Source organism: Mauremys mutica, chromosome 10, assembly GCF_020497125.1.
Source record: "Mauremys mutica isolate MM-2020 ecotype Southern chromosome 10, ASM2049712v1, whole genome shotgun sequence".
Taxonomy (NCBI): domain Eukaryota; kingdom Metazoa; phylum Chordata; order Testudines; family Geoemydidae; genus Mauremys; species Mauremys mutica.
This window is the reverse complement of record NC_059081.1, coordinates 19,003,131-19,019,037: the sequence shown is the minus strand read 5'-3', so window position 1 is coordinate 19,019,037 and position 15,907 is coordinate 19,003,131. Positions and strand designations below refer to the sequence as shown.

Here is a 15,907-nt window from a genome sequence, read left to right as displayed (position 1 = left end):
TTCCCGCCGGAGCTTTCAGGGAGGGAGGGCGTGATTGACGGTTCAATGACAACAGTTACCCAAAAGCACCCTCAACACATTTTTCCCCCAGGAGGCATTGGGAGCTCTACCCAGCATTCCAATGGGCAGCGGGGACTGCGGGAACTGTGGGATAGCTTCCCACAGTGCACCGCTTCCAAAGTCAACGCCAGCCCCGTTACTGTGGACTCAGAAATTCGAATTAGTGTATTTACTGTGGATACACAAATTCGACTTCATAAGGTCGAATCCACAAATTCGACTTAAGTAGATTCGAAATAGTCTTGTAGTGTAGACAAGGCCTAAGTGGCCCCCTCAAGGATTAAACTCACAACCCTGGGTTTAGCAGGCCACTGCTCAAACCACTGAGCTATCCCTCCCCCCTAACCAGAAGAGGCAATGGTCAGGCCAACTCGATGTCGTCTACTCTAGTGCATGGTACTAGAATGATCTCCTTCAAGAACTTCAGAAGAATTTTGTGAGACACCAGCAATTCACCCCGGGATTTCTGGGAACTAGGGGTCAAGTTCACACAATCCCACTTTCTCCATCCTATAATGCTTATTCCATCCCATAATTTTCACATTATATTAAAAATTACCATGGTCCTGAACACCACTTTTCAGTCTCTACCTTCTCTCTGGCAGAAGCATGGACCCTGCTCAGTTCAGTGCAGTTGTCATTAGCAACCATCAATACAGGATGCACAATTCACCTGTATCTGCGGGCCTTCAATGACTATTACTACAACTAGTGATGAAGATGTGATGTCAGAGGATGATGAAAACATAAAATAAAAGTGTCAGATTGTCGCTGGAATTCATTGTGCAAGTCTACATGGTGGACTTCTGGGTCTGAGAAACAAGCACTGAGTAATGGCATCAAATAATAATGCAGGTTTAGGATGATAAGCAGTGGCTGCAGAACTTTCGGATGTGAAAGGCCATGTTCCTGGATCTGTGTGATGAGCTCTCCCCAGCCCTGTCCACAGGGACAGTGGGGAAAAAAAACAGAATGAGGGCAGCATTGACAGTGGAAAAGCAAGTGTAGATCACACTCTGGAAGCCTGCAATGCCAGATTGCTGTTGGGTCAGTGGGCAATTAATTCAAAACTGGAAATTCCACAGTGGGGACCATTGCCATTAAATGAATCTTGCTGCACAGGACTGGGACTCTTGGTAATGTACAGGAAATAGTAGATGGATCTGAAGCACTGGGTTCCTAAACTGGTGGGATGGTAAACAGGACACGTATCCCTATTTTTGCACCAGCCCTCCTTGCCAGTGAGTACATATACAGAAAGGGATACTTTTCCATGGTTATGGGAACACTTCACTGATATCTCTGTGAGCTGGTCAGGGAAGGTGCATAACACTTGCCTCTTTAAGAACCCAGGATTCTTCCAGAGGCTGCAATCAAGAACTTTCTTCCCTAACTGGTGCATTCAAATGGATGATGTTGAAATGCCAGTAGTGATTCTAGGGGACTCAGCTGCCCCTTGCTCATGAAACCATATATGGACCAGTCGACAGCACCAAAGAAAGATTCAGCTACTGGCTAAACAGGTGACCATTCAATGTGCATTTCGTACACTGGTGATGTTTAGTGACTAGATTGGAACGTTTGCCTTGCTGAGGTCCAATCATTATTGCTGCATATTGTGTATTGCATCACATTTTTGTATCAAAGGGGGAAAGACTACTGGCAGGGCGGAAGGGTAAGGTGGAGTAGTGTCTGCTTATTTTGTCCATATGGACACAAGGGATCAGTGGAATTGATGTTCGTCCATCGTTTTCGAAGAAGACCTTAACATCTATCAGGTTGTGAGCTGTCCACAGTGCGTCCGCAACATGGTTGAAGAAGGCCTTAAAAGACTGTTTTAATAGCCACAAACTGATTCTTTTGGGAACTTGTGTGCCTATGTGTGTATAGATCCTAAATATGGGTTAGGTATTGACTACCATTATGAACTCTCCAATGTGGCATGTTTGCTTGGTGCAAACTAATAGTCATATGCAGAGTTTCAAAAAAATAAAACCTTATTGTGTGCAAATAAAACAGGAAACAAGTTAAAGTGCAAACAAATTAAAAACATTAGAGCAACATTGTTGCGGGGTGACCCATATTCATAAAAAGAATAAGTACATCAGACATGTTTATATATTAAAAACATTACAATGTTTCATTCATGCTAAAAAATAGCACACTCTGCTTGCTGACTGGTCCAGTAGTTATCACAGGACAGTGTAAGTGCTATCGTGGTTCTCCTTGTTTTCCTCAGTGTGCAGTGGTAGGGGGTAAGGGTTCATGCCTTGCTGCTACATGCTATGCTGGGGATTTAAGAGCATGGAGTTTTCCATGGAATGAGAAGGCTGTTGTGTACAGGTCTTTAAACACTGAATTCAATAATGTTCTGCAACATCTGAATTTGTTGCCTGAGCACAGCCATAGCATCCTGGTGCACTTCCTGATTAGGGTGACCAGACAGCAAATGTGAAAAATCGGTTCGGGGGTGGAGGGAAATAGGAGCCTCTATAAGAAAAAGACGCAAAAATCGGGACCATCCCTATAAAATCGGGACATCTGGTCACCCTATTACTGATGCACCAGTCTCTCTCCTGTGCCTCTGCTTCAGCATCAGATCTCTCAATTTCTGGTCCTTCACCCTGTTTTTGGCCATCCAGCCCCTCCAATCACTGTGTTCACAGTCAGCAGCTGTAGCAGACTGGAGGATGTCAGAGAACATCTCCTCCTCTGACCTCCACTTTCTTTGTCTTATCTGGGTCAGGCATTCAACAGGGATGGAGGGGGCACCTCTCAGGGCCATCACAGCAGAGACTGCAGATGAAAACATACAGATACATTGTTAGATTGGCAGCTGCAAGAGAAAGGCAAGTCTCAAAGCTCCCTTACATTATTCCCATAAAGACCGTCCATAAAAATTGCTAGTTGCCACTTCAGCTTTGGAGAAGCTTGTTACGGCATGGCTCTGCGGCTCAAGCCATTGTGAGTATGGACTAGATGGGGGATGGGAGTGGAACTGTTGCATAGAAGGTTTAGATGCTGGGTATCCCTAGTCAGGCTATAGGGAAAGTGCAGTGAACTTGCCAATATTTTCACAGGCAGTGATTTTGGATGATATCTTACTCACAAGGATGACAAAGGTCCAGACAACCCAGCTACCACTGACATCCTGAAGCTACCATCGCTCACTTGCTGCGAGCCTATTCACTGCAATATGTAAGTGAAACTTCTCACAGAGTGGCACAGGAGTATCTCCTATTGTGAGAAAAGAAACAAGGCCTCTATCCCTAGAAGTGTTCAGGAGAGGACTGCAGAGTATTTCCATGAGAGTTTCACTGAGATTGTTCAAGAGGGTAAAAGGGTCATCTCCGGTCAGATAAACAAAGTACTCCTCATGGTGTGAATTGTTGTGCCCCTGGAATAGCACAACAAGGCCAGAAAAGGGAAAAGTGATCGCCACTTCCACCTCTTTCTTCTATCTCTATCCAAGCACAGGATGGTAATCTGTTCCAGACTGTGTAAAGCAAACTGGTACGCTCATCTTTTTGAATTCCATTCTTAACCCATATTAGTTGATAGAAGTGCCAACTATATATGCATTCCAAAGCACTAACTTTAATTGTATTCCCAGTGCTGGTTTTAAAAAGTTGGTACCTTAGTTCTCTAAATGCAAGTATGGGCACCATTTTTAAAGAGGGAAGGGAAGGTTTTGGCCACAAAAAAGGGAAACAAACCTGCTCATAAGGAATAATGCATCTATTTTCTTACCTGAGCTCCCTTCTCCTTCATCACTGGGCTCATCTGTGCTCTCCTGGAGGGACTGGCTCAATGCATGGTTCGTGTCTCCTGCCATGACCCCTCTCCTCACCCAGCTCTCAAGATGTCCAGAGTCAGGGTGCTGGTGGGATCCTTTCCAAGCATGGCATGAAGTTCATTGTAGAAGCAGCAAGCCCATGAGGCAGCCCCAGATTTGTTGCTGCCCTCACTTGCCTTTTGATATTCACACTGAAGTTCCTTGGCTTCCACCCGGCTTTGATTCTTATCCTTATCACGTCCCAGGTTTAGCATCCCTTGACCAACCCGCACGCAGACGTCTACATTCCTTCATCTGTTCCTTAACTGGGTTTGCACAGCCTCTTCTCCTCCTAGGCTGAGGAGATTCAGGCAGGAGTATGTCCAGGTGTAGCTCTCAGTCTGCGCTAGGCTGGAATGGTTGGATGCTTTCAAAGATGGGCTAGTAGGTGTGTGCTCACCCAGATGGGCAACCAGAAAAAGGCATTTCACAAATGATGCTAAGAATTTTAAAGGGAGGGGGCAGGCTTCCAATATCTGTGACCGCCAGGCAGTGAAGTTCAAAATTGTGACCAGTGCGGCCACAGTCAGAGGGACAGAGCATTGCTGGAGGACTGTTAGCGTTGTCTCAGTTATGCAATGTCTTTTTCTATAGAAGTAGGTCAACTTTGGCTTGGTGTCATTTGGGGGAGGGGGGCTATTGCATCAGTGTAACTTTGCGGGGAGATAAATTGAGGTGTGAAGCCATGCAAAACTAAACTGAAATAAGTCAATTTTGGTCAACCTAACTTTGAAGTGTAGGCCAAGCCTCAGTGAAACAAAGTTACCACAGGTCAAAGCAGAATTAATTCCCTGGCATGCTTTGTGACATCCCCGGCCCATGCCCAAGAGGGCACAGTGTACAACTGAAAGCTGGTGGAAGTGCCAAGGTCCCACTTGTGTTACTTGGTTGAGGATTGGCAGTTACAGAACAGGATGCAGAGAGTCCCTCTGCGTGGATGGACCTGTGGGCTTGGGCCCCAAATTCTTCCCTACCCTCGTCATGTCCCATATGACTTTCTTACCTTCTCCATATCCATACTATTTTTGCAGACTGGGGTAAGAGGAATGCACTGACTCTGCATTCTCTTCCTACGGAGCTTTCATATTAAACCCTAATCCTGCAAACATTTATGCTTAACTTGAAGCCAATGAGACTATTCTGATGCTGAAACCTAAGCACGTGCAGAAATGTTATTGCCGAATCAGGGCCTTAGTTTGCTCCCTTCAATATCTTCTGGTGTAGGACATGGATTCAACTGTTTAAAAGGCCAATTTTGTTTTGTGAAAACCTCTCAGAAGTTTACAAAGTTTTCATTACTAGTGCCTCTGTGGCATCCATATTAAATTAGTAATTTGATAATTTTCTTGCCATTAGAAACAGTAAATATGTCACACATGCTACAGGCTGACTTTTGGTATTTTATTTTTAACAGCACTGTAAATAACATACTTTGAAAGATAAATAATTGATCATTTATCTCCCAAGCATCTCTGTACTGCTGTCTATCACCAATCCCCCCATGTGAACGAATTAGGAATTAGGAAGCCTTCCTAAATGAATGATTCACCACACCACAACCTCCTGTGTGCTCCACAGTCTCTTGGTCACAGGGTCCTCCAAAAAAAGCATTACGCGTGATATGCTATGATACCTACATACAATGAGGTCAGTTAAGAATGGAATTGATACTTAGCACTTATATAAAACTACCTATCTACATATCTCAAAGGGCTTTACAAAAGTGGATGAGCATTATCATCTCCATTCTACAGATGGGAAAGTGAAATAGAGGGAGGTGGTGGGATTTCTTCCAGGTCACAATGGTATACAAAGGCAATAAAAGCCCCATATCTAGCCAGAGCAGGATTTTCCTGATGCAGGCTATATGGACGACAGCAATAAGGCTGTCCTCAGAAGACCCCCTTTCAACCCCTGGTGTAGGAGGATGGCCTCAGGACATGAGAGGTGTGTCGAGGTGGGGCTACAGCATGCAGCATCTGCCATAGGGCAGTCAGCTGTAACTTAGGCCCCAGGGTAGCCTAGGATTGGGAGATGCAAAAATGGCTTAATGCCACCATATCCCCCATCCACTTGGGACTGGGGTTCTGTGCTGCACCTCCAAGGGTACATCTACACTTTGTTTTAAAAACCACAGCAGAGAGTCTCAGAGCCTGGGTTGACAGACTCAGGTTCACAGGATTCAGACTACGGCACTAAAAACAGCAGTGAAGACATTGGGCTGGAGCTCAGGCTCAAACCCTCTCTGGGCTTCAGAGTCTGAGCGTCAGGCCAAGCTCAAATATCTACACAGCTATTTTTAGCACTGTAGCTCAAGCCCCACGAACCCGAATCTGTTGACCCAGACTGAGACTCGCTGCAGCAGGTTTTACAATGCAGTGTAGATATAGCCTATGAGGCTCAGCACAGAACCTCACCCCCAGTGTTTTACACTGTCTACTGCTATCAACTGGATTACAAACTGGAAGAATACAATGCAGTCTTAATTGAATATTTCCTTGCTTTTGAAGACCAGAAGGTGAAATTCTTACCTATTTCTGAAAGTTATTTAGTGATGTCTAAATTGTATAAATAGTTCTGTGATGAGGTTCACTCAAGTTTCAATCGTCAGATTTTCTTCTCTTGGTAACCTTAATTAAATCTAGAGCTGCAGCTCCAGAAGAAGTCTGCTCCTAGAGCATTTTTCCATATTAATCTCTTCAAGCTCCGATCCCTTCTGAAAACATTTTTTCCAAACTCATTTCAATACTTTTCATCTGTTCACAATTTAATCATTTTTGAGTAGAGCTCAAAAAAAGTGTAAAGCATCCAGTTTTGGTCATTTACATATCCCTCCTGTTTAATCAGTGTTTGTTGAGGAATAAAATCTCTGAAAAGAAAATGAACTTTGTGTTTATAAAATAAAAATGTGAAGTTATATTTAGTTTAAAAACAGTTGAAAGTGTATTTTATGATGCATGCTCTGTTTCACAGAGTAGAATATCAGCGTTGGAAGGGACCTCAGGAGATCATCTATAGTCCAACCCCCTGCTCAAAGCAGGACCAATCCCCAGACAGATTTTTGCCCTAGATCCCTAAGTGGCCCCCTCAAGGATTGAACTCTCAACCCCCTGAGTTTAGCAGGCCAATGCGCAAACCACTGAGCTATTGGCATTGAGAGGTATTGTCCTTTAAGTTATGCATTACAGCCATACATACAGGATTGTATCTAGAATCCACTTAAAGAAAAGAAAAAAAAATCTATCCTAAGTTTTTTCAAATGAAAAAAATTAAGTGCACTGCTATAAAATACAGTAAAAGTGGAGGATTTTCTTAGTCTGGTAATTGAAAGAATAAAAAAGGTGGCTGACCTGAACAAAATTCTTCTGACCAGCTGTAGGCACCTCTTGAATGAATAGCTGAAAATTATATATTTTGAACTAGACAGATAGATAAATTTTAAAGATTCCATTCAATAGACTCTAACCTACAGCTCCAATTTAACAGTCTTGCAGGTCACTCAGACTCACCATGCTCTTTAGATAACCTTTATCACAAACATAGATCAACGTGTGTCAAACTCATTTCATAACATTTAAAATAAAAAAGGGCAGTACTACAACTGGTTGTAATGTGCTGATGTTTGTCTTTAAAAAAATTGCTGCAATTCCCATATGCTCAAAGGTGAAACTCCAATCGTTTCAATTCTCCAAGTTCTAAGAAGCTTGGTTTTCAGATGGACTGAATACCGGCTGCTGCCACTGCTGGAGTTGCTGGTGCTCAGCACCTGTGAGAATCAGACCCTCTCTGTGGTATGAAACATTGCTACGGAATAGACTGCCTTTCTCCATATGCTCCATTATAACAACTGAGATCATCCGAGGATCTAGAAACTGTCTTTGAAGTGGTTGGGAGCCATTAACTACAGTAGAATACTAAGAAGGGAAGTTATAACCTTGCTCCTCTCTGAAGAGCTAAGGGAATGAGGAACTTTAGCAGTCATGTGACAGTGCTCTGAGGCATTCTGCCTATGCCGGGCAGGCTTAGGCAGAATACTTCAAGGGGCACTTGGTGAGGAGCACCTCAGCAGTGGACCTCATACCGGCTAATATTGAGCACAGGGAGCATGGGCCTTGGCCTCATCCCTAATCAGCCTGCCTGTCCCTTTTGAATCAAAGATCACCATCTGCCAGCCAAATAGCCGAGTACTAAAAAATAATGCTGGGTCTACATCCTGCCTGCCTTCTTTGTGGTTGCTATAAAGGTGGAGGAAGGAGCCCCACCATCCCACACTGAAAGCATATGCCACAACTGGAAAAAGCACAGCCATGATTTAGCCTGAATTTTGCTGCGACATGCCTGACTTCAAGGTGCATATCTACCACCTGATATTTATGTATGCAAACATAATCACTACATAAATTATTTAGACTTTTTGAACAGCTGTCTTCCCAAGCAAGTGAACCATGTTTGCCAGTCCTCTTATATGAGTAAAGATTATTAAAATGCTCATAAGATAGAAGTGTTTGTGTTACAATGTTATACCACTGCCCTTACCTTACAACAACTAAAATGGGTCTGAGTTCTTTACATAACCATCAGTTTCAGAATAGTGCTGTGAGGGCTTTGAATTTATCCGTCCACTTGAATAAATGATGGTTCTGTTCCCCATCTAAAGCAGTACACAATCTATAATCTGGCTCCTGGATGCTTGCAAAGACAACTACAAAATATATGCAATAGTAGTAATTTTACTGAGTTTGGGCTTGATGAGACCAATAATACCCACTAACTCAGAGCTATGCTAAATCTAATAGGACAGCCTGGTCAAAGGCAGGTCAATCTGCCATGAATGCTCACCTGTCACGTACTCCAACTCCTTATTCTAGGAACACTCAGAGCCCTTGTGCCCACACTGCAATAGATTACTCTGGTTATAATCTAGTATTCCACATGGCCACAAGTAGAAAAAGAGATTTCCCTCCTTTCTCGGGGCTAGGATATGAGAAGCATATCAGAGTGTGGGGCAGGCAGAAATAGTTTTGTTTCCATACATTAGTTTGTGTTCACTATTTAGAGCTCTGATTGATATTGTTAGCTGTGATTTTAAAATGAATTAGCACGTACAGTAACTGCTAAACAGAGCTGTAGTCTAATATTTACAGTCCTAGTTCCAGTTCATGGTTAACTAAAATTATTCTAAATCATTCAGAAATATTTTCAGGGTGTGTTAACTGGGCTGAAGACATCAAGAATTTATGGTTGACTAGGTGGTTATATGCTGTTTGCTGTGTTTATTTTTTGGGGAGCATGGGGTCTCTCCAAATAATTTGGAGACTAACTTTACACACCTTTGGTAGGTAAAGAAACTTGATCCATCAGAACAAAGGAGTCCATTTATTTACTGATAGACTCCAAAGTCTCACTTTCAGGATCTTTGTTTTCAGTGGCTTATAAAATAGTGAGTGTCTCCCCTCTCCCCAAGAAGAATTCCAAATAATCTCCTATAGTTTAAATTCATAGAATCATAGATTAGGGTTGGAAGAAACCTCAAGAGATCATCTAGTCCAACCCCCTGCTCAAAGCAAGACCAACCCCAATTAAATAATCCCAGCCAGGGCTTTGTCAAACTGGGCCTTAAAAACCTTCAAGTATGGAGATTCCACCACTTTCCTAGGTAACCTATTCCAGGCCTTCACCACCCTCCTAGTGAAATAGTGTTTCCTAATATCCAACCTAGACCTCCCCCACTGCAATTTGAGACCATTGCTCCTTGTTCTGTCATCTGCCACCACTGAGAACAGCCTAGCTCCATCTTCTTTAGAACCCTTCAGGTAGTTGAAGGCTGCTATCAAATCCCCCCTCACTCTTCTCTTCTGCAGACTAAATAACCCCAGTTCCCTCAGCCTCTCCTCAATAAGTCATGGGCCCCAGCCCCCTAATCATTTTCATTGCCTTCCGCTAGACTCTCTCCATTTTGTCCACATCCTTTCTGTAGTGGGGGGTCCAAAACTGGACGCAATACTCCAGATGTGGCCTCACCAGTGCCAAATAGAGTGGAATAATCACTTCCCTCGATCTGCTGGCAATTCTCCTACTAATGCAGTCCAATAGGCCATTAGCCTTCTTGGGACCAAGGTCACACTGTTGAGTCAGATCCAGCTTCTCGTCCACTGTAATCCCCAGGTACTTTTCTGCAGAACTGTCTCTTAGCCAGTAAGTCCCAGCCTGTAGTGGTGCCTGGGATTCTTCCGTCCTAAGTGCAGGACTCTGCACTTGTCCTTGTTGAACCTCATCAGATTTCTTTTGGCCCAATCCTCCAATTTGTCTAGGTCACGCTGGACCCTATCCCTACCCTCCAATGTATCTACCTCTCCCCCAACCTTAGTGTCATTCGCGAACTTGCTGAGGGTGCAATCCATCCCGTCATCCAGATCATTAATAAAGATGTTGAACAAAATCGGCCCCAGGACCAACCCCTGGAGTACTCTGCTTGATACTGGCTGCCAACTAGACATCGAGCCATTGATCACTCCCCATTGAGCCCGATGATCCAGCTTATAGTTTCTATCCACCTTATAGCTCATTCATCCAATCCATACTTTTACTTGCTGGCAAGAATACTGTGGGAGACCATATCAAAAGCTTTGCTAAAGTCAAGATATATCACAACCACTGCTCTCCCCATATCCACAGAGCCAGTTCTCTCACCATAGAAGGCAATCAAGTTGGTCAGGCATGATTTGCCCTTGGTGAATCTATGTTGACTGCTCCTGATCATCTTCCTCTCCTCCAAGTGTTTCAAAATGGATTCCTTGAGAACTTGCTCCGTGATTTTTCCAGGGACTGAGGTGAGGCTAACCAGTCTGTAATTCCCTGGATTCTCCTTCTTCCCTTTTTAAAAGATGGGCACTATATTTGCCTTTTTCCAATTGACCGGGACCTCCCGCTCACAAGGGCTCAGCTGTTCTATATTCGAACAACTCATGTAATGGATCATGGGCTCTCAGGGTATGTCTACTCTTTGAGTTGGGGGTGTAATTTCCAGCTTGAGGAAATATACTCACACTAGCTCTAACTGAGCTAGCACGGTAAAAATAAGTATGGCTGTGGCAGCACAAGTGGTGGGAAGAGCTAGCTGTTTCAGTACATACCCGTCAGAGATGCTAGCTATGTACTTACCCCATCGCACTGTCACTCTATTTTTATCATGCTGGTTCTGTTAACACTAGCGCAAGTACGTCTCTTCAAGCTGGGAATCACACCCCAGCTCAAAGCATAGACATACCCTCAGTTTTTCATCCGTCCTTATGCAGGCAAAACTTTCACTGAGAGTAGCTGCTGTGTTAATGCTCATACAGTACAAACAAGATCAATAAAGCTTAGAGGGCCCTTTCTGAGTCTCAGTGCTTTATAGAGTTCCTTTAACCAAAGACAACAGCTCCTAGTCCTTAACCATATAACTTTTATCTCTTAATTTTTTTCTCATTTATCCCTTATCATTAGTGGCACAGCACTTTATCTGTTCTCTTTAGTAAATTCAGTACCCCTCCTGTTGCTTAATATATAGGTAGATCTGGAAATCTGATTTGCTCCATTCCCTGTTTTAAGGTTATGTCCATGATTGGTTCATTTCCATGTTGCATTAAAAAATGAGCACATTATAATAATTTTACAATGAAATAATTTATTTCATGGTTCATTTTCTAAGAGGACGAATGATCAAAATGTGGGGTTATGCTGCTCTTATTTATAGGATCAGCTGGAATCTAGGCGTACCACTCTTCCATAAGATTTAAGAATTTACTTAGCCATAAGCCAGGAAGGCAACAAATTTACAACTCACATTCAATACGTTGAACAGAATAAATCAACTTCTCTGAGAAATTAAACAGAAAGTGCAACTTAGTACGCTGCCAATAATCCATCAGGGATGGGAGAATTCAAAATAAATTCTTCACAACATTAATAAGGGCTTGGGCTAGGAAAAGATTCATATTAAATCAGAACCCCTAGTAAAATTGTTAACTACATGCATCAAACAGAGAATAAATAAAATACTTTGTACTTACAGCATCTTTTACCTGAGGATCTCAAAATAATTTTGAAAGCTTTACAAGTATTAGTTACATATTTTTCCATTCACAATCTTTTTTCTGTCTAAATGAATTATTTTAGATTAACCAGAGACAAGAAAGTATAAAATCTCCATGAGGGTGCACATCTTTTTGTGGCAGCCTATACTGAACTGAACACACATGGCTGGCTAGCTCTATAGGCAATAGTTCTTAGAGGCTGAAAGTTGTGGCGTACAGGAAATAAAGATATATATTTATATAGCTAAGAACACCACAATTAGTATCCCACCCCAGAGAGTCCCCAGCCTTCCAGTGGTATAGATTAGAGTAGGGTAAAGTTTTTTCAGCTAATAATAAATTTGCTGAAAAATGCATTTTTCAGGCACCAAAACTATTTGTGAATTCAGTTCAAATGCAAGAAATAGTATCAGCTGAAAAAAACATCCCTCCCTCCCCCCAAAACACCCGCACTGAGCCAAAATGTATTTATTTACTCATTTCTGGTATAGTGTATTCCTTTTAAACCCTGGCAGAGCACAATATTGGATCTTAAAATGACATCACTTTGATTACCGTGCTTCCCTTCAGTCCCAGCTTGAATTCCAACAGGATTTCAGTGATTGCTTTCTCAAGAACTGGTAGAGCTAATAGCAATTTGGAATCTCAGCTTTCAAATGGTATAGCCTTAACCCTGACCGTGGCAGTGTCTGAGATTATTGGCTGCTAAAATCACCTCACAGTTAAAATGAGCATGTACATATGTGAGAAAGAGAACAAGAACAATAATTTAAGGCTGCACTGGGGTATAACTACTATTGGTCCATACCTAGGGCAACAGATCCTGAATTCGAGCTTACATTTACATATTTAAAATTTAATTTTTCATTTTAAAAAAGAAAGTATGTTTCTATCCCTCATGATTGTGAGTGTAACTGATATAGTGGAGTTTGCCTAAGTCTGTAGATAGCCTGGGGAAAAAAAAGCTCTGAGAGGGTCTGAAAGTGCTGACTCCAAGACCCATTTCACTGGGGTGGGGCCCACCAATACATCCGAACAGAGAACTCTGTATGGCAGGAGAGGAAGAGTGCAGTGGGCCTGGACCACCTTTCCAAGATACCAGGGTGAGCCTCCCTGCTGCTAAACACTTGCCTCTCTGAGTGACAGAGGGGATCCTTGCTGCTGCTCCTCATGTTAGAAGGATGCTTCCACTGCCTGCCACTCCAAGCAAGGGGCAAGGTCACTGTTCAGGGCTACAGTAGTGGAGCCATAGCTGCCTGTCACATGGTGCGTCTGGAGCCCTGCATTGCCTTAATCCCAGTGTGACAACAATAAAGTGGGGGAATGGGACAGAAATATCAAGACAGTAATCAGAATGTTGTGATTTTAAGGTCTGATAACTCAAACTGCCGGAGGGAGCTGGAGTGATACAAATGCTTTCCAGTTCCAAGCACTGACTGTGTAAAACCCCAAAGCATTGTTTCTAAAAGAAAACATGGTTAAATAAAAGGAAATCATCATATTTAACCTATGCGTGACTGGAGCCATTAGAAGTATTAAATTGATTTATTCTAAAAAGCAAACCTACCAATAGGATTAATACATTTTAAAATGGTCATTATGAAAACCAGCATGGAATGCTTAGCAAGTAAACAAACTCTAAAGAATATTCCTGTTTTGTATGCTTCTTGCATTCACCAGCCCTTGTAAAGACTCCTGAGCCCTGTCTTTAAAACGCTAGTGTTAGAAGCACAAAATTGTTTAAATCAGCCCAAAGTAACAGTTAAAATGATGATAATGATTCATTTTTCACACAGCAAGAATTGATTTTCATAAATCATCTTTCCTGTTGCTTGTGCAGACCCATATCTATCACTGCAAAGGTTCCTTGGGTTGACGCAAGGTATAATTACAGCTAGATCTACGTCTGCTAACTCCCTTTGCTTAAATTATTATTGTAGCTTGCAGCCAATTGGTTTTTCATTCTATTCTCAGCCTCAATGAGAATACTTGAGTAAAGTGTTCTGCCACCAAGACAGCTCCCACAATAAGGACAATAGCATGTTCTATTTCTAGACTATTATCTTTACAGAGTCCCACACAGTTTAAAGAACTCCAGTATCAGTAAGGGCCTAAACCTGCAGCATGAAAAGGGGTTGAGAGTGCTCAGCACTGCATACGATCGGGTCCTACATTTCTCATGTCCTCCATTCTCTTGTTTTGCCAATAACTAGAAATAATACTTATTTGATTATAGTTAGTATCTAGAAACATGGTATGAAAATATTAAACCAGTGAAATCACAGAACAATAGTGTTTGCTTTCTAAAGTACTAATGCAAGATTTACCGATTTTTGCTAAATTTATTTCAAAACTTTTTTTCTTCTGTTTGATCACATAAACACTTATTTTGGTTCAGTATCACAGAATAATCTTTTGTTATTAATTTGGTTTCTTGCTAGGTATAGGACCAGCAAAAGGCAAATTAACAAATGACTCTGGGTATTACAATAAACCAGATTGCTGACTAGCAGAACACTGACTGATCGGTTTTAAAATAAAAAAACCCAAACATTTTATAATCAATTTACAGACGTTGCTGATAGCTAAGGTTCAGTCCATAGGACTAAAAACTATTTTAATTCACCTTTCCTTATAATCATTTTAAGATGCTAACATTTCTTAAATACTTGAAAAAACTGATAGATAATTTGCATGAGTCACACTTCTTATATTATGATAGTTTTTCATTTCATTTCATTTATTTTAAGTATGTAACAGAGAAACTAGAATGAACTACCAACCACAGCCCTTGTTTGTTCACAGCCTACGTGCAACACAATCTACATTTCTTAAAATCACACTCCAGCGCTCCTCGTTAGCATTTATATTGCTTCAATCTGTTTACAATTGCTTTAAAAAAAAGCCAGCTTAATGTGGATGGGGGAATATACTAATAATTAAGACAGTTCCCACATCTCTCCATCTGAACTTTAGACAGTAACAGTGTTTCAACATTAATTTTTCTTGGCATCTAAATGAAAAAACTGGGAAATTTCGTACAAAGCCACGCAAATTTAACCTCCTAATTGGATTGACCTTTTTACATACAGAGCTTGCTCTCAACGCTATTACAATCTTGAGTTTCCTTCTAGGTACTGTATGGAATATTCATTCTTGCATACAACCTTCAAGTGTACATGTCGCTACCAAGTAATACCTGGAGAGCCACCTAGAGCTATATGAATTTTGCAAAAAACACTGCTCAAATATTTATTTGTATTTTAAACAAGAGTTGGTCATGTCTTTGTATCCACTTACCAAGAATATTTTAGGAAAAAAGTTTACTGGCAGGAACTATTCACAGAAACAAGTGAATTTTAGGCAAATGGACCATATTTGTGGAAAGAAAAAATGAATATGAATATTTCAAGAGTTACTCTCATCCAGCTAGGGAACAGTAATACACTCTAATAAAAATTAATAATAATAATAATAATAGTAATACACTCTCTCACCTGTGTGTCCAATCAAAAGAGTTCAAATATCAAATACTGGCAACAAACTTCTCAGGAAAATGTTAAAGACTGAGAATTATTCATAGAAATTATTTGTTGAGCAATTTCAAACAAATTAGAGAAAATCATGATCAGCTCACAGATAATTTGTGGACAGAGAAAAGGTTGAGTTGTCATAGAAACTACTTGTTTTGAATTATACACCCAGGTCTGCTAAGGATACAATTTAATAATCTAATCTGTGATACTACCACATGCATCTTTTCTCAGTTGGCTTTAAGCTTTCCTTGTCTTTCCCCTGCCTATCATTTTGCACACTGATCTTTTAAGTAATGTGTCTTGCTAATGAAGTAACTGCTAAATAATTAAATAAAAACCCACTTATGGAAACATTTTATTTGGATGGGACATCTTGTATAAATCCCTCTCCATTACACAAA

At 41.4% G+C, this 15,907-nt stretch overlaps 1 protein-coding gene and 1 long non-coding RNA gene across 7 annotated transcripts in view; one reads left to right on the top strand and one right to left on the bottom strand.

Annotated features, from left to right (window-relative positions):
• Positions 1-15,907, bottom strand: part of THSD7B (thrombospondin type 1 domain containing 7B) — a 529,157-nt gene that overhangs the window by 280,096 nt on the left and 233,154 nt on the right. The window lies entirely within an intron of this gene.
• The window catches only part of LOC123378231, a 35,888-nt gene that overhangs the window by 18,621 nt on the left and 1,360 nt on the right, over positions 1-15,907 (top strand). For 4 of the 5 annotated variants that reach the window (XR_006582522.1, XR_006582521.1, XR_006582524.1 and 1 more), the window contains one exon: positions 3,141-3,258. This is a non-coding gene — a long non-coding RNA (uncharacterized LOC123378231). Of the gene's footprint in view, positions 1-2,927; positions 3,025-3,140; positions 3,259-15,907 lie in introns of those variants that run through there. The other variant, XR_006582525.1, reaches the window with a different exon arrangement.